Source organism: Amblyomma maculatum, chromosome 11 (assembly GCF_055883805.1).
Source record: "Amblyomma maculatum isolate TAMU_Amacu chromosome 11, ASM5588380v1, whole genome shotgun sequence".
Lineage (NCBI taxonomy): Eukaryota > Metazoa > Arthropoda > Arachnida > Ixodida > Ixodidae > Amblyomma > Amblyomma maculatum.
The window spans coordinates 141,300,067-141,313,751 of record NC_139354.1 but is presented as its reverse complement, the minus strand read 5'-3'; the positions used below and the strand labels follow the sequence as shown (position 1 = coordinate 141,313,751).

The 13,685-nt window shown below is 46.8% G+C and overlaps 1 pseudogene; it reads left to right on the top strand.

The window, feature by feature from the left end:
• The first annotated feature begins 12,106 nt into the window (after positions 1–12,106).
• Positions 12,107–13,361, top strand: LOC146175090 (uncharacterized; annotated as a pseudogene).
• The last annotated feature ends 324 nt before the right edge of the window (positions 13,362–13,685 follow it).

Here is a 13,685-nt window from a genome sequence, read left to right as displayed (position 1 = left end):
GGGCTGAGAGCAAGCATATACTGCGGAACTAAAGAGCAGCATGGGAGTTAAAAGGTGTAGGGAAGATAGCTCACCTGGGCCAGCTGAGCGAGGAGGCCGTTGAGGTAGTTCTGCCAGTGGCGAGCGTGGTCTTCGATTTCCTTGCCGCTGGCTATCAAGGCGAGAGTGAAGACAAGCAGACACTTCATGTCACACACTGCCACCTTTACTGATTGTTGGTCGTCTCTCAGTAAGAAATGCAGCAGCAGAGTTGCACAAGGGTAACCATCGGCACCCTACGCCTTCGTTCTTCTTCCTCTTCTACTTCATCTGCCTGAGAGATCTGCTGTCAGTGGTTAATTTTTTTTCTGCTTAGGGATAACTTTGTTTCCTAAGCCTCTCTTGTCTTAAAATAGGAGGGTAGAAATAAAATGGAAAGAAAAGTGCAATAAACAGCGAAAGTATTTAAATTATTTAATAGCAAAATACAGATCGATGGAAACAACAAATGGTTTCACTCGACTTGCGTTCGCCGTAAAATTACAAACGAAATCTAAATTATAATTGAATTTTTAAAAACTCAACTTTAACGAACGAATACCACACATAACACCGAAAAAGCAATCTAGCTCCTTCCTTTTTAATTGTCGCCTGTGCACAGCCTGCTGAATACATTCTACTAAATTTCATAGACCCTTTTTCTATTCAGTCGCCCTGGCCGCGCCAGCAAAGGGCAGGAAGTAACGTGGACAAGTAGCCCACATTACTTCGCCACAACAACACTGCTGTTAAGTTGGCGCCAGAGCACGCGTGAAACTGACTGCTCTACCGTAGGAGAATCGTTGCCGCGTGCAAGACTTTGCACCACCGGGCGCTGCAAATTTCAACACCACCCTCCTTATGCAACGTAATCGTACAGCGATCCAACATACAATCAAATGTTGACATACACCACATTCTAATAGAGCTTTTATCTCGAAAACGGGGCCACCCATACATTCAAATCTTAAAGTTATATATCTCACTACGACAACGATGGCGCAAATTTGGCTCCCTGTTCTCATAGAATATTAAACTCGCTCTGAATCACGGGCTGATTATAGTAGGAAATTTAGCACAACTCAAAAAGTTCGGGGCTATCACAAGGACAGCCCGAAGCGCAGGGATTTATAGCTATATTCAAAACATCTGGACTTCATGCTTGTTAATTACCCGCACACCCCAATCCGACTAGACAACAGTGTCTCATAGATAAAACCCCCGACCTTATTTTCTCCCGACATTTAGATGTCGAACAATGAACAATACTGGGAAGACCTCGGTTGTGATCTTTTCGTCATATCTACTACCTTTACCTCCTGATCGTGACGTCACATGTCATAGAACTCTCCTCAGTGATTTGGATAGATTGCGCACCATGTGTGACCGAACAGCACCATCCACAATCAAACATCTTGACGAGTGGGTTTCCACCCTTCGAGAGGATATTACCCGCACACTTAGCAGACTCCAGAAAGAATCAACGCACCTACACCATGCATACCCCTCCTGCACCTTTGGCACCCCCGAAATTTAATCTAAACACCTTGGAAGTCGCAGAGGCCAAACCATGTCCTGAAATTGAAACTTGCGCAGCTTTACCAACGAAGTAGGAGTCCTTCCTATGTTAGTCCACCAGCAAAGGGATAGGTATGCAATAGCATTCAAGGGCAGTCAGGTCTTGTCCAGGCTTGGAAATTCGTGCGGTACCTTCTAGACCACGAAACTCCAAATTTAAAAAAAAGACAGCCTAGCAACACTAATGCACATACGCGGGACCTTGTTGCGGGGCAGCGAAGCTGCCTTACTCTTGCGCTTAAAGCAGCTTGTAAACTCTACCCTCTGTGCGGACGGTGTTACCAACAAATCTCTCTAAAATTTAGACGATGTGTACTCACAGCACTTACAAATTTAATGAATGAAATTTGGATGGAAGGCCGAATTCCTTCAGTATGGAAGCATCCGAAGGTACCATTCATGCCTAAACCGGGAGAACTAATAGCCCTTGAACACCTCAGGCCCATCTCTTTAACATCATGTATAGAAAAACTAATCGAACATCTTACCCTGAATCTCTTCCACACCTATGTAGAGGATCGCCACCACCTACCGCTTGCAATCCTGGGCTCCCTTCCTCGACTTTCTGTACAAGATGTCATGCTACAACGTTCTAACCACTGTGGGGCCCCACAGCCCATTTTAGTGTTTCAACCGTGCGCGCGTTTTCCTGTTTGTGTTGGTGTCCGCCCGGGCAGCGAGAGTACGCATGAGCGAGCTGCCTAGAGCGGGGGCGGCATGTTATCGGCGCGAGACCGAGGGTAGGTAAGCGCGTCGGAAGCATGGCTCGGGGCTTTTTCGCCGGGCGGCCGACCAGAGAAGGGCGGCGTGGCAGCGTCCCAAGCCGGCGGGATGTACACGGACGACGAAGCGGGGTCCTGCCAGACGAAGAGGGAAGCGGTGCCTACAAGAATGCCTTAGCAGTGTTAGCGTGAGTGCTGCCACGCGAGTAGCAATGCTTTTGTACCGTCGTCAACGCTTTGGCCCTATTACTCGCCCTATCCGCGCCGCAGTGTGTTTCGTGTTGCCGCGATGAAGTCCTGACCCTTGTTCCGTTTTATTCTGCATAGTCCATTGTCGCGAACTTCGACGGCATGTTTTCAGCTCAGTTTTGACCAATGCTGTTTCTTTCTTATTTTATATTTTCGGTATATCCGGAATAAGCCAGTGTTTTAAGAAAGAATTGGTTCTTCACTCGTCGGGCGAGACCATCTCGCGCGGACCCGTATTCTAGAATTCTAGAATACCACATAATACAAGTTCCCATTTGCTATGGTAACAATGCTATTCTTCGTCTAGACTTAGCCAAGACGTGTGATATTGTAGCGCATGCAGCTATACTTATCAACTTCCAATCAATAAACCCCAGTTCGAAGACCCAACCTAGTTCCAGTAAAAAAAATAACAATTGTCATTAACCTGTAAATAATATCTGGTTCTAAATTACAAAGCAGCAACTGGCTCACTCGATGTTGGGTAAGCTTCGTATAAACATAACGCACATTTGAGCATGCCAGATATATGTGTTTTGGGAAGAGCAAGCTGATTTTTTTCCTTTACAAAGCGCTTCATTTCCTTACATCACTTCGCTTATGTAAACGAAAGGCATTTCATGGACCATCTGTAGCATTACAAACTGGGCCCTCGTGAATAAATCAACTTATGGTGCACACGAGCTGAAGGTCTCAGCTCCTGAGGCCCTCTAGTTCTGATGCCCTGTGCCCGGGCATCATGACTAGGCCCTGCTACGCCCGACATACTATAATTACAGCTCAAGCGACAATGCAGAAATAGCTTTACGGTTATTTTTTTAGTTAGCATCCTGCAATCTTGAGTTCACTTCTTTAAGTAAAGAAATGCGTCGACCATACAGAAGCACTATACGCACACGGAATAATCATTTGTGGATATGTGCAAAAACAAGCATCGCACTGAATAAGGCTACAGGCCTTGGATGTGTTTCTGTACCATTCATTCTACCGCGCTGAAGTTTCGTCCGCTGCTCTAATTTATGGCTGGATTGACAATACATTCTTCGCAAGAAGAGTTGGTTTTGTGTACACAGCTTTATTGCTTCTCTAAAATCGCGCTAGTTCGAACTTAGCAAGGGTTTCACTCTGCTCCCGAGTACTCGGTCAGCTCTTCGCATCCACCACGATTGTTTCACGGTGACGGCAAGGAGCGCCGAAAGTGCATTTTATGGACTGAGCAATCCCGAGGAAACATATGCAACGCGGATGCCTTGATTATATCTCTTAGGCTCCAATTCCAGCGAGACTATGTTGGAGCCAGCAGAAAGCCACAACACAGACGCGAGAGGCGACAGCATAGTGCGAGATGTGAAACGGTAATAGAACTTTTTTTCTTAACGGCGATGTAGAGCGCGGCATGGAGACGCGGATCAACGTCGTTAACTCAGGCACTTTTGCCGTGCAAAGACGAATGGAAACAATTCATTGAGCGCATTCCAGACGCCTAGCGCACTAAAGCCATATCTGCACTTGCACAGAAGTTGCGTGTACTCTGGATTGATGTGTGCGACCCGGGCTGACCGATATAAATATACCCGGGGCCGGCCCAAGAACTACCAAGAGGGTTTCAGAGCGGTCCGAGTCCAGCCCACCGTCCGGGCCGGTAAAGTGTCTTCGGGTTGGCTCGAGTACGCACACACCTTTATATCAACTTTCGTCCTGACAAACGAGTCCGAAAGCTCTCATAAATCTCACTTCCTCTTTTTCAAAGAAATATTTATTTCGTGTTTGTTTACTTCCTCTATTAGACTGAATGCACAACGGCCCTAATTGTTTCCTTTATACCACTTCATTAGAAATTATACCTACCGTCATCAAACCATTACAACGACTTATTCAAAAACTATCACAATTTTTGCGGCTCTTCGAAACATACATTAATAGCTAAACAAATAATTTATAATTGATATTTGCATTGAATTGGCTCTCAGTTGGCGGACAAAAATAACTGCATGACTTAGGTGCTTAACTGTGTTGCGAGTTTGCGTTGCTCTGCTATATTAATAAATATAGATTGGTTAATTTTTGAGTTTTAGAATTTTCGAATATGTAGACAAAAACTGACATATTTTTCGACTTATTACTGTGCAGAAGTCCTATTTCTCGCAGACATATTCCAACATTGTAATGTTTCGGGCTCAACGTTTGCCTTTAATATGGCATTCATATTTTACAATTCCAGGATGACAATCCAGGCACAATTCAGGCTGGTAAGCGGTGAAGAATCGGAGTTCTTGAGTAGCTATTCCGCAGTTATGCTCTTGTTTAGCAACAATAATTACTTTCGTCAAATAATTCTGCACAGTTTCAGGGCAGCAAGCGCGTGGCGTAGATTGTTTGAGCCTCCTTGTTGCATGCATAGGCATCCGTATGTGCAACATGGCCGTTTACGAACGAGACCTGACCGGTTTCTGAAGGCATCTGAGCTTAGCTCCGAACATTAAAGGCACCATTACATTAGCTGTGCGTAATGACTTCGACTCCTTTGATAGCCTACAATAGAAAACAGTAGCGTCCTACCAATAGTGCACGACTTCGACACCTGACTGTGTGTCTTGCCTGCAGGGAGTGCCTGTAGCCGGTAGCGAGGTCGACAGGCATGAGACGACAGATTCAGCCGCCGCTGGTGGATTCAACTACGGCACCCAGTGTAGATTACTTCAGCGGGCGCAGGTTTTGAAACAAAAATGGGGGAATAATAATAATAATTGATTCGCAGGAAAGGAAATGCGCCTTATCTGTCACTGTTGTTACTGTGGACACCTGACCTGCACCGTAAGGGTGGGAAGGTGAGAGTGAAAGTGGAAGAGAGAAATTGTAGGTGGTAGTGGAAGTGTTATGGAGTAATTCCGACCATTTGGGGATCTTTAACGTGCGCTGAAATTGCATATCACACGGACGCCACTTCGTTTCGCCTCCATTGAAACGCAGCCACCGCGTACGGGTTGGGAACCGAGAAATTAGGTTTTGCCTGATATTTCAAGATTATGTTCTGCGGGAAAATATCGGGGAAAATCGTGTTTGAACCGTCAACACTAATAAATAGCATCAAGTTGAAACTCTGCTTGTATTTTAGTATATTGACATCAATAATTCTGACAAACAAGTGCATTCGTTCAGTTCCATTAGGGGTTCACTCGGCACCTTTGCATGCTTGATGTAGCAGAAACAGAATGGCGTTCTCGTGCTATGCAATATCCAGGCCCATTCAAAATCCCCAGGTCGTCGAAATTACTCCGTACCCCTCCAATGCGGCTCCGTTTTTCTCTCAGGCTTCATTCTCACCATCCTCTCTCCCCATAAGGTGCATGTTTGTAGTCCACAGAATATTGTGACCGGTACTGTGGCTTTAATTTATGGTATTTCAGACTTGTTATTGAACAAATTACTCTAATAAAGTATCGCAGGTTGCTAATGCAAAAATTATTATTGTTCTTATAGAGGAAAAGATGATTTTACAAGAGAAAATTGATGCATTTACGCAGGCAGCTTGATCACATTAAGCAACAACTAGCTAGTAAACCTGAGCGGGAACCGAAAACATTCCTGCAAATTATTTGTAAATCAGTATGAGCGAATTTCTCTTCCCAATGAAATTTGTTAGGCAGAATAACTGTTGTGTCGGCGTGACTGCCATGGACGCTACGTGGCCCCGCAAACGGCGGCGGGCAGGAAGCGACAGACAACCGTACGCCACGACAGCCAAACGCTGACTAATCCTTTAATTCAGGACAGAGGGTGCAGGATGGGAGAAAGAGTACGGTGGCGCCACCACAGCGCTTATCTTTGTTCCAAAACCGAAACCAAAAGAGGATGATACCACAGTTACCTCTTCAGCTTTCTTCAGCTGAACAGTTTGAGGAGAAAATTGTCTCCCTAGTTACTCCATGCTTCAGTAAGGCCGACTTGACTAACAGGCAGCTACCTCGCAGGACACTTGCAGCGGGCTGTCAAGTTCATTGCAGATGGGTGGTCCATGAAGAAGGCTCTACCTTCTAAATTAGTGCCTTATTTTGCAGTTAAGGAAGAACTCTTGTATGTGGAGGGTCTGTTCTTTCGTGACGAAAGTTTTACAATCCCAGCATCCTTAAGAAATAGGCTCGTACAGCTCGCGCATGAAAATCACCCAGGAGTAGTCAGAACTAAACAACAACTCAGAGAGAGGTACTGGTGGCCTTGCTTAGACAAACAAGTCAAAAATGCGGTCATAAGTTGCTACATTTACCAGGCCGCCGACAAGTCGGCTAAACCGGTCTTTGCTCCACCCCAACCGGTTCCCTTTTCCGAATATCCTTGGGAAAAAATGGGGCATGGACGTAGTTGGTCCCTTGCCCCATGCTCCACCAGACTGCAAATTTGCTAATACATTAGTTGATTATTATTCTATGAGGCCTGACGTTCGTTTCGTTAGCGAGGTAACTTCTGACACTATCATAACTTTTCTTTCTGCAGTTTTCAGCCGCGAAGCATTCCCCCAAAAGCATGGTAACTGCCAATGGTCCACAGTTCAAATCTCAGCAGTTCGATACCTTCCTCGCAGAAAGGGGAATCAGGCCCTTGTGTTCATCTAACTATTATCCACAATCTAATGGGCAGGTAGAACGACTCAACAGAACTCTAAAGGTGCAAATTCAGCTTGCTCAGCTCGAGTAACGCCCATTGAAGAAAGCTATCACAGATTACTTAGGTACCTACAGGGTGATCCATCAAGGCTTTTACATAACCGTTAACCTCGCTCTTCGGTTAACATAACTGATCTTCAAACAGCTCCTTCAAACGCCCTTTTTAGGCCTAATCTGAGAGCTAGGGTATTCCGCAAACAGAAGGCTGAAACGTGGAGGCTAACCAAGAGGTTTGTACTTAAGTTGAGGACAACGCAGAGGGCTATGGAACGAAAACTGGTAAGGGTAACATTAAGAGATAAGAAGCGTGCAGAATAGGTCAGAGAAATAATTCAAGTTACTGACATTGTAGTGGAAATCCAGAAGAAGAAATGGGCATATGGGCAGGACATGTAGTGCGAAGAGAGGATAACCGATGGTCGCCTAGGGTAACAAACTAGATTCCAAGGGAAGGAAAGCGTAGCAGGAGGGGGCAGAAGTTATGTGGGCGGGTGAGGTTAAGCAGTTCGCAGGGGTCAAGTGGATGCAGCTAGTACAGAACCGGGTTAATTGGAGACATGTGGAAGAGGCCTTCGCCCTGCAGTGGGTACAGCCAGGCTGACAATGATGGATGCAAAGAGGGAAGCAAAGCCTCTATGCATACCAATTGGAAGTAGGATAAGGGTACGCTTGCCAGGGAAACATCTTAAGTACTGAGGTCCCTTCACAGTGCTCTCCAGGGTGTCGCATAACGCATTTAGGTTGAGTGATGGAAATATCTGGAATGGTTCCATATTAGCCCTCGTACATGCAGAAAACAACTATGATGGTAACTAGTTTACAGAATCCCCTGACAATGCGACAATGCACATTTGCTACAGCAGAGAGCTCAATTTCCTTCGTATGACCTTGGTCGTGATTCCCATTCCCGGAGAGCAATCATCTCCAGCTGACGTCTTTTTGCCTTGGCGGTCGAAAAGGCGGTGGCAAAACTCGCGCCACCTGGAGGAGTTTTCCCAGTGACTTGTTATGCTTTTTCACTTTTCCGCATTGTCATATGGTGATTTTTTTTCGTTGTGCAATGCTTATGCAGTGCTCTTCTTAGGAAGGAGAGTGTAATTGCATTGCCATGTGTTATTTCTACTTGCTCCTCCGGAGGTGCTTGTTAACACTCATCACACCGCTTAGGAGGGCACCCTGTTAACTATATTTCCTCAAACTTCAAACGTATGTCTGAAGTTTGGTAACATTTTGTCAGTACAAAGATGCACACTTGTTCATCTTTCTTTTTTTCAGTTGCGCATACGGTTGCTGTTGTATTTCAGCGTTCGTATTGAGCTTTTCTTGTGCTTGGAGGTATATAATTTGCTGTTTTACGATAGCGCCTGTTACTTTCCACTATTTGGCAGGCGTTTCATGTTTCATGCTCCAGAGCCTTTCTTGTGCAGGGGGAATGAGAGCGTGAATGTGATTGCATCGCCAATTCATTTTTTTGCTTTTTATTGCCCCAAACTTTTTTGGGAAAAACGTATTGTTGGTTTTTGTCAGGGATCTGCCACTCTACTTTTGTTACTGTTTTTTTTTAAACGGGGAGATGATGTGGTATCGTCCTCTTTTGGTTTCGGTTTCGGAACCAAGGTTTGCGCTGCGGCGGCGCCACCATACTCTTTCTCCCGTCCTGCACCCTCTCTCCTGGAATAAATGATTAGTCTGCGTTTGGCTGTCGTTGCGTACGGTTGTCTGTCTCTCCCTGCATGCAGTCGCGCCGACACAATAACAGTTCGGGCTCATGAGCGCCTCTGCTGGAATGAAATTTATTTTAGATTACTGCATGCCTTTTAAGCGCGTGTATTTGAGTTGAAAAAAGGCGTTTATTATTTCGCGGAAATACCGTTGCTGATTCGAAGTCACCCGTCGAAGCAGATTTCAGGCCTTCGAATTTATCCATGGACTTTGGCTAACAGGTAATTTAACATACCATAATTTAGTCATTCATTTGGGCTCCATAAGACTACTCAGCCCGGAAAATGTGTCTCCACAGTCGGTCGTTGTCATTGCTATCGGAGCGCTTATCACTTCATCTGTCCTATTTCCGAAGCGTTGCACTAAATTTCAGAGCATGCGGAGTGCAATGATAAAGAATTGGCTTTTTCTCCACTTCCTGTCGCTATGTTAAGTTTGTCGTTCTTCTGTTTTAGCCGCAAAATTTTGCCGGATCTAATATATAGATGCTTTCGTTAAAACAAAACTATGTTAACGTAAGGGCCACATAAATAAAAAAAATATGTTCCCAAATGTCCAAATTTTTTGTTACGTAAAATGCTTCAGTGACGTGTTTGAAACACAAAAAAATCAAGGAAACAATTTCTGGCTGATAATTATATTTTATTGGTCATTATCTGTCCCCTGTTCAATACTCCATACCTTATTCTATTGAGGAGCATTGAGAAATAAAAAAAATAAATTCTTGAAAGTACACATAGTACGAAGTGGCTTAGAATTGCCGTGCAAAAGATGCACCATTGCTTCTAGATGCATTCAAACTTGATGAGACCACTATCCGTCTGGTAGCGTTCGAAGCATGGCGCTGCGCAGAGGGCCTTCTCGCACCATCAAGTCTATCCGGCACCATTCACGGGAGCTCGCCATTGTGACATCGCTGCTGTCTTCTGCTTCCGACTCGCTGTCGGTAAAAATGTCATCACTATCCTTTCACTTGAAGAATAAAAAACGGCATCGCCATCACTTGCGCTATCATCCGACGCAGAACAATCTCCCGCACCAAATCCACGCACGCATGATGCCATGCTTTAGAAAATGCGGGAAACGGGATGCAGGAATTCTGCCATCTATTGTTCAAAATCGCATTCAAGAAAAACGCCAACGATGAGACCCGTGCTGCCATCTATGTTTTATGTTGTAAAGTATCGTTTTAAGAGCTGGGCTCGCCAAAAACCCCTTGAAACATTGCGGAAAAGTGAGTGGCATGGAATGAGCGGCACACGTTTCTTCCAAAATACGTGGAAGGGCTGGCACCCCTACTGGACTTTGGTGGTTGCAGTTTCAGCACTTACGTGATTTGGCCTGTCTTCCGGCTAGGGGCTATGCTTCCACTGTCTCCTATACGCAACTGCAAATACTCTATGGTAGGTTTCGCGATGTACATTGTACCTAGATTTCACCTCGCGTCAGGTCAGGTAGTCCAGGGTATCATGTCAGAAGTGGCCCCAAATGCTTTCCCCCTATGAACCATCTGGCCACATTGCTCACTGGTGCAAAACATTGGCAACATAGGCACACTGGGCTTGATCTTCTTCTAAATAAGCAGGTAAGAATCGTGAAAATGGTCCTTCGTGAGTGTTTTGGAAAATTTAGCCAATCGAAAAACTACAGATCGGCTTCAAACTTACGATAAAATAATCAATTGTTGCGTCGGAACGCCAGCCTTTCAGTAGTTGCATCGTCATTTTGAATAGTTGTGCACTAGACTGACCCACATGTGGGCTGCCCGGCACTCTTTAACGCGGCGATTGAAACGTCAGTGGCACAACAGAAAACTGGTCAAGCACATAGCAGCCTTCAAGCGCATAGCTTGAGCGCATAGCTTGAGCGCATAGGTCAAGCGCATAGCACCTGCAGGGCAAGCTCTCGACGGCGAAGACTCTGTCTCTTGAGGCATCTGATCAACCCGCTGAGTAGCAAAACTGCGACCAACCGCAACCTTACCAAAGTAATGAACATGTACGAGGGAGACAGCCGCAGGCTCCTGAAATACCTGAAGGCGAAGTACCTAAAGACAGAGAAGGGGCAGTACCCGGCGCCCGGGAGGTACGAAGGACCCGACAACGAAGAGTTGGACCGGCAGTTTTCCATGACGAAACTGTGAACAGCGATAGATGAAAGTAACAAGAGACGTGCTCCTGGCGGGGATGAGATAACATACAAACTACTCGGTAACATGAGCGGTAAAGCTGGCCACGGCCTCCTACGGCACGCCAACGAAGTCTGAGAGAGCTTGCGGTTGCCGAACGAATAGAAGGACGCCGAGGTCTGCTTCATTCCAAAGCCCGGCAAGGCCCCCACGATAGACAACATGCGGTTCATCACCGTCACGTCCTGCACGGGAATGGTGGTTGAGCGCATGGTCCTTCACTAGCTGCAGAAGCACCTCATAGAAACGCACCAGATGCCGGAGACGATGTGCGGCATCAGGCAACATCTCACTGTCCAAGACGTGATGATCCAACTTCATGAACTAGTCGTTAAGCCGGCAACTGGGCACGCGCCACGCGGGATACTCGCCCTCGACCTGAAGGGAGCGTCTGATAGCTTGTCCCACGCGAGCGTGTTGCAGAATCTGAATATGACTAGGTGTGGCCGAAAGACATTCGGCTACGTCAGAGATTTTCTGTCAGACCGAACAGCGACCATCAGATAAGGGGAGGAGAAGTCGGACCCTGTAGAGCTTGTTGCTAGGAGCACATCACAGGAATCGGTCGTGTCACCCCTGCTCTTCAGTCTGGCCCTCCTACCCCTGCCCAATCTACTCAAGCAAATCGAAGGCGTGGACCACTCGTTCTCCGCCGACATTATTACGGTGTGGACGGCTCGAGCCGGGTCTGATGCCTGGAATGGTGCAAGCATTGCAGAAGGCGGCAACGACCGTGCACGAGTACGCAAAGTCATGCAGACAGAGCTGCGCTCCCCAGAAATCAGAGATACTTATGATCCAACAGGGAAAATCCAAGAAAGCTGCCGCCGAACGTGATCATCAACATCGACGGAACGGCCATCAAGCCAAGATAGCCGATTAGGATCATCGGCCTACTACTTCACACCCACGAGAAGGCACACGCCGACTTCACAAAGATCAAGACTACAACCGGACATGTACTCAGCATGATTATAAGGGTATCTAACACAAACCGTGGCCTCAAGGAGGACGATGTCATGCGCCTGATACGCGCGTTCGTTGTGTCGCGGGTTACCTACTCAGCCGCCTATATCCAGCTGACGAAGGCGAATAGGAACGCCCTAAACAAGGTGCTTTGTAAAGCAACGCAGCAAGCACTGGGCACGACCGTATACTCGTCCACGCAAAGTCTGCTAGACATGGGCGCCCACAACGTGGTGGAGGAGCTCATTAAAGCCCACCTCTGTAATCAGAGAATCTGACTGAGTCACACGAAACACGGACGAGCCGTCCTACGCAAAATATGATGGCAGACTGAGCAAGTACCCCTCAAGGAAACCCTTCCGGAAGACTGGATGACGGCCACTCAGACAAAACCCCTTCCCGGAACATGACACCGAGCAAGAACGACGAGAGGCGCTCTGCGCGGGCCAAAACCATAGTCCGGAAGCTAGAAATGAACCCCATGGTCCTCTACGCGGACACCTAGCTCCGAAAAGACAGTGACCGTGCAGCGGTGGTCGTTACGTCAAAAGACAGGCAGATCGTCGGCGCATCCATAAAGACAACAGACCCCGCAGTTGCCGAAGGAGCGGCCGTGGCCCTCGCACTCGCACAGCCGAGTGTGGACACCATGGTGACCGACTCAAAGGCAGCCTACATAAGCTTCTATAGGGGGGTAAACTCCTCTGCGGCCTGAGATATTCTATCCAAGTGCAAGCGTCCGGGAAGAGCCAAAGAGCTCGTGTGGGTCCCGGCTCACTAGCAAGTAGCCGGCAACATCATTGTAGACTATCATGTCCAAAAAATTTCAATCGTGGATGAGCACAATTCGGAAGACCTACTACATTCGGTTACCAGCTTTCGGGAGATCACCCGGATGTACCGAGAGGAAAGGTGCAGACTGCAAGAACCACACTCGAAACTCACCAGGCAACAACAGACGATCCTGCGTCGAGGGCAGGCGGGATCGCTTGCGCATCCCGTAATGATAATCCGCATGTACCCTGCGGAACACGATATGCTGTGTCATTTTTGCAAAAAAGAAAAGGGTACCCTGCCGCACATTTTGGCAGAATGCACTAAACTCAAGACCCCCCTCCTCCCCTTCCGGACTATACCGCCAAACCCCAACACCTTCAGGGATGCGAGACCTTGTTATCCAGCCCCGCCCTATCGATTAAGTTCGCACTGATGGACAGAGGCCAGGAGCTGCTGGGAACATATGGGTCCCGCAACTAGAAAACTACCCCGTCTGGTGCCTGCATGCACCACCGAGTTATTTCGGGCCAAATAAATGTTGATTTCTCCTCCTTTCTTAGTAATTTTTCCTAAAGCTAGGCAAACTTCTGATGTTACGAATGAAACACCTTTTCTGACGTATTCTTCTGTTGCAACAAGCGAAGTTTGTCTGTAGTCTTGCATTTCATTGCATAGTTTTAGGCACGTTTGGATCTGGCCTCAGTTATCACAATAATTAACTTGGCGGAGGTTATGTTTCTGGCTTCCCAAACCGGCCATCTTAATAGTCGAACAAAGCCAGTGCATGAAGCTTGCACAACTTGG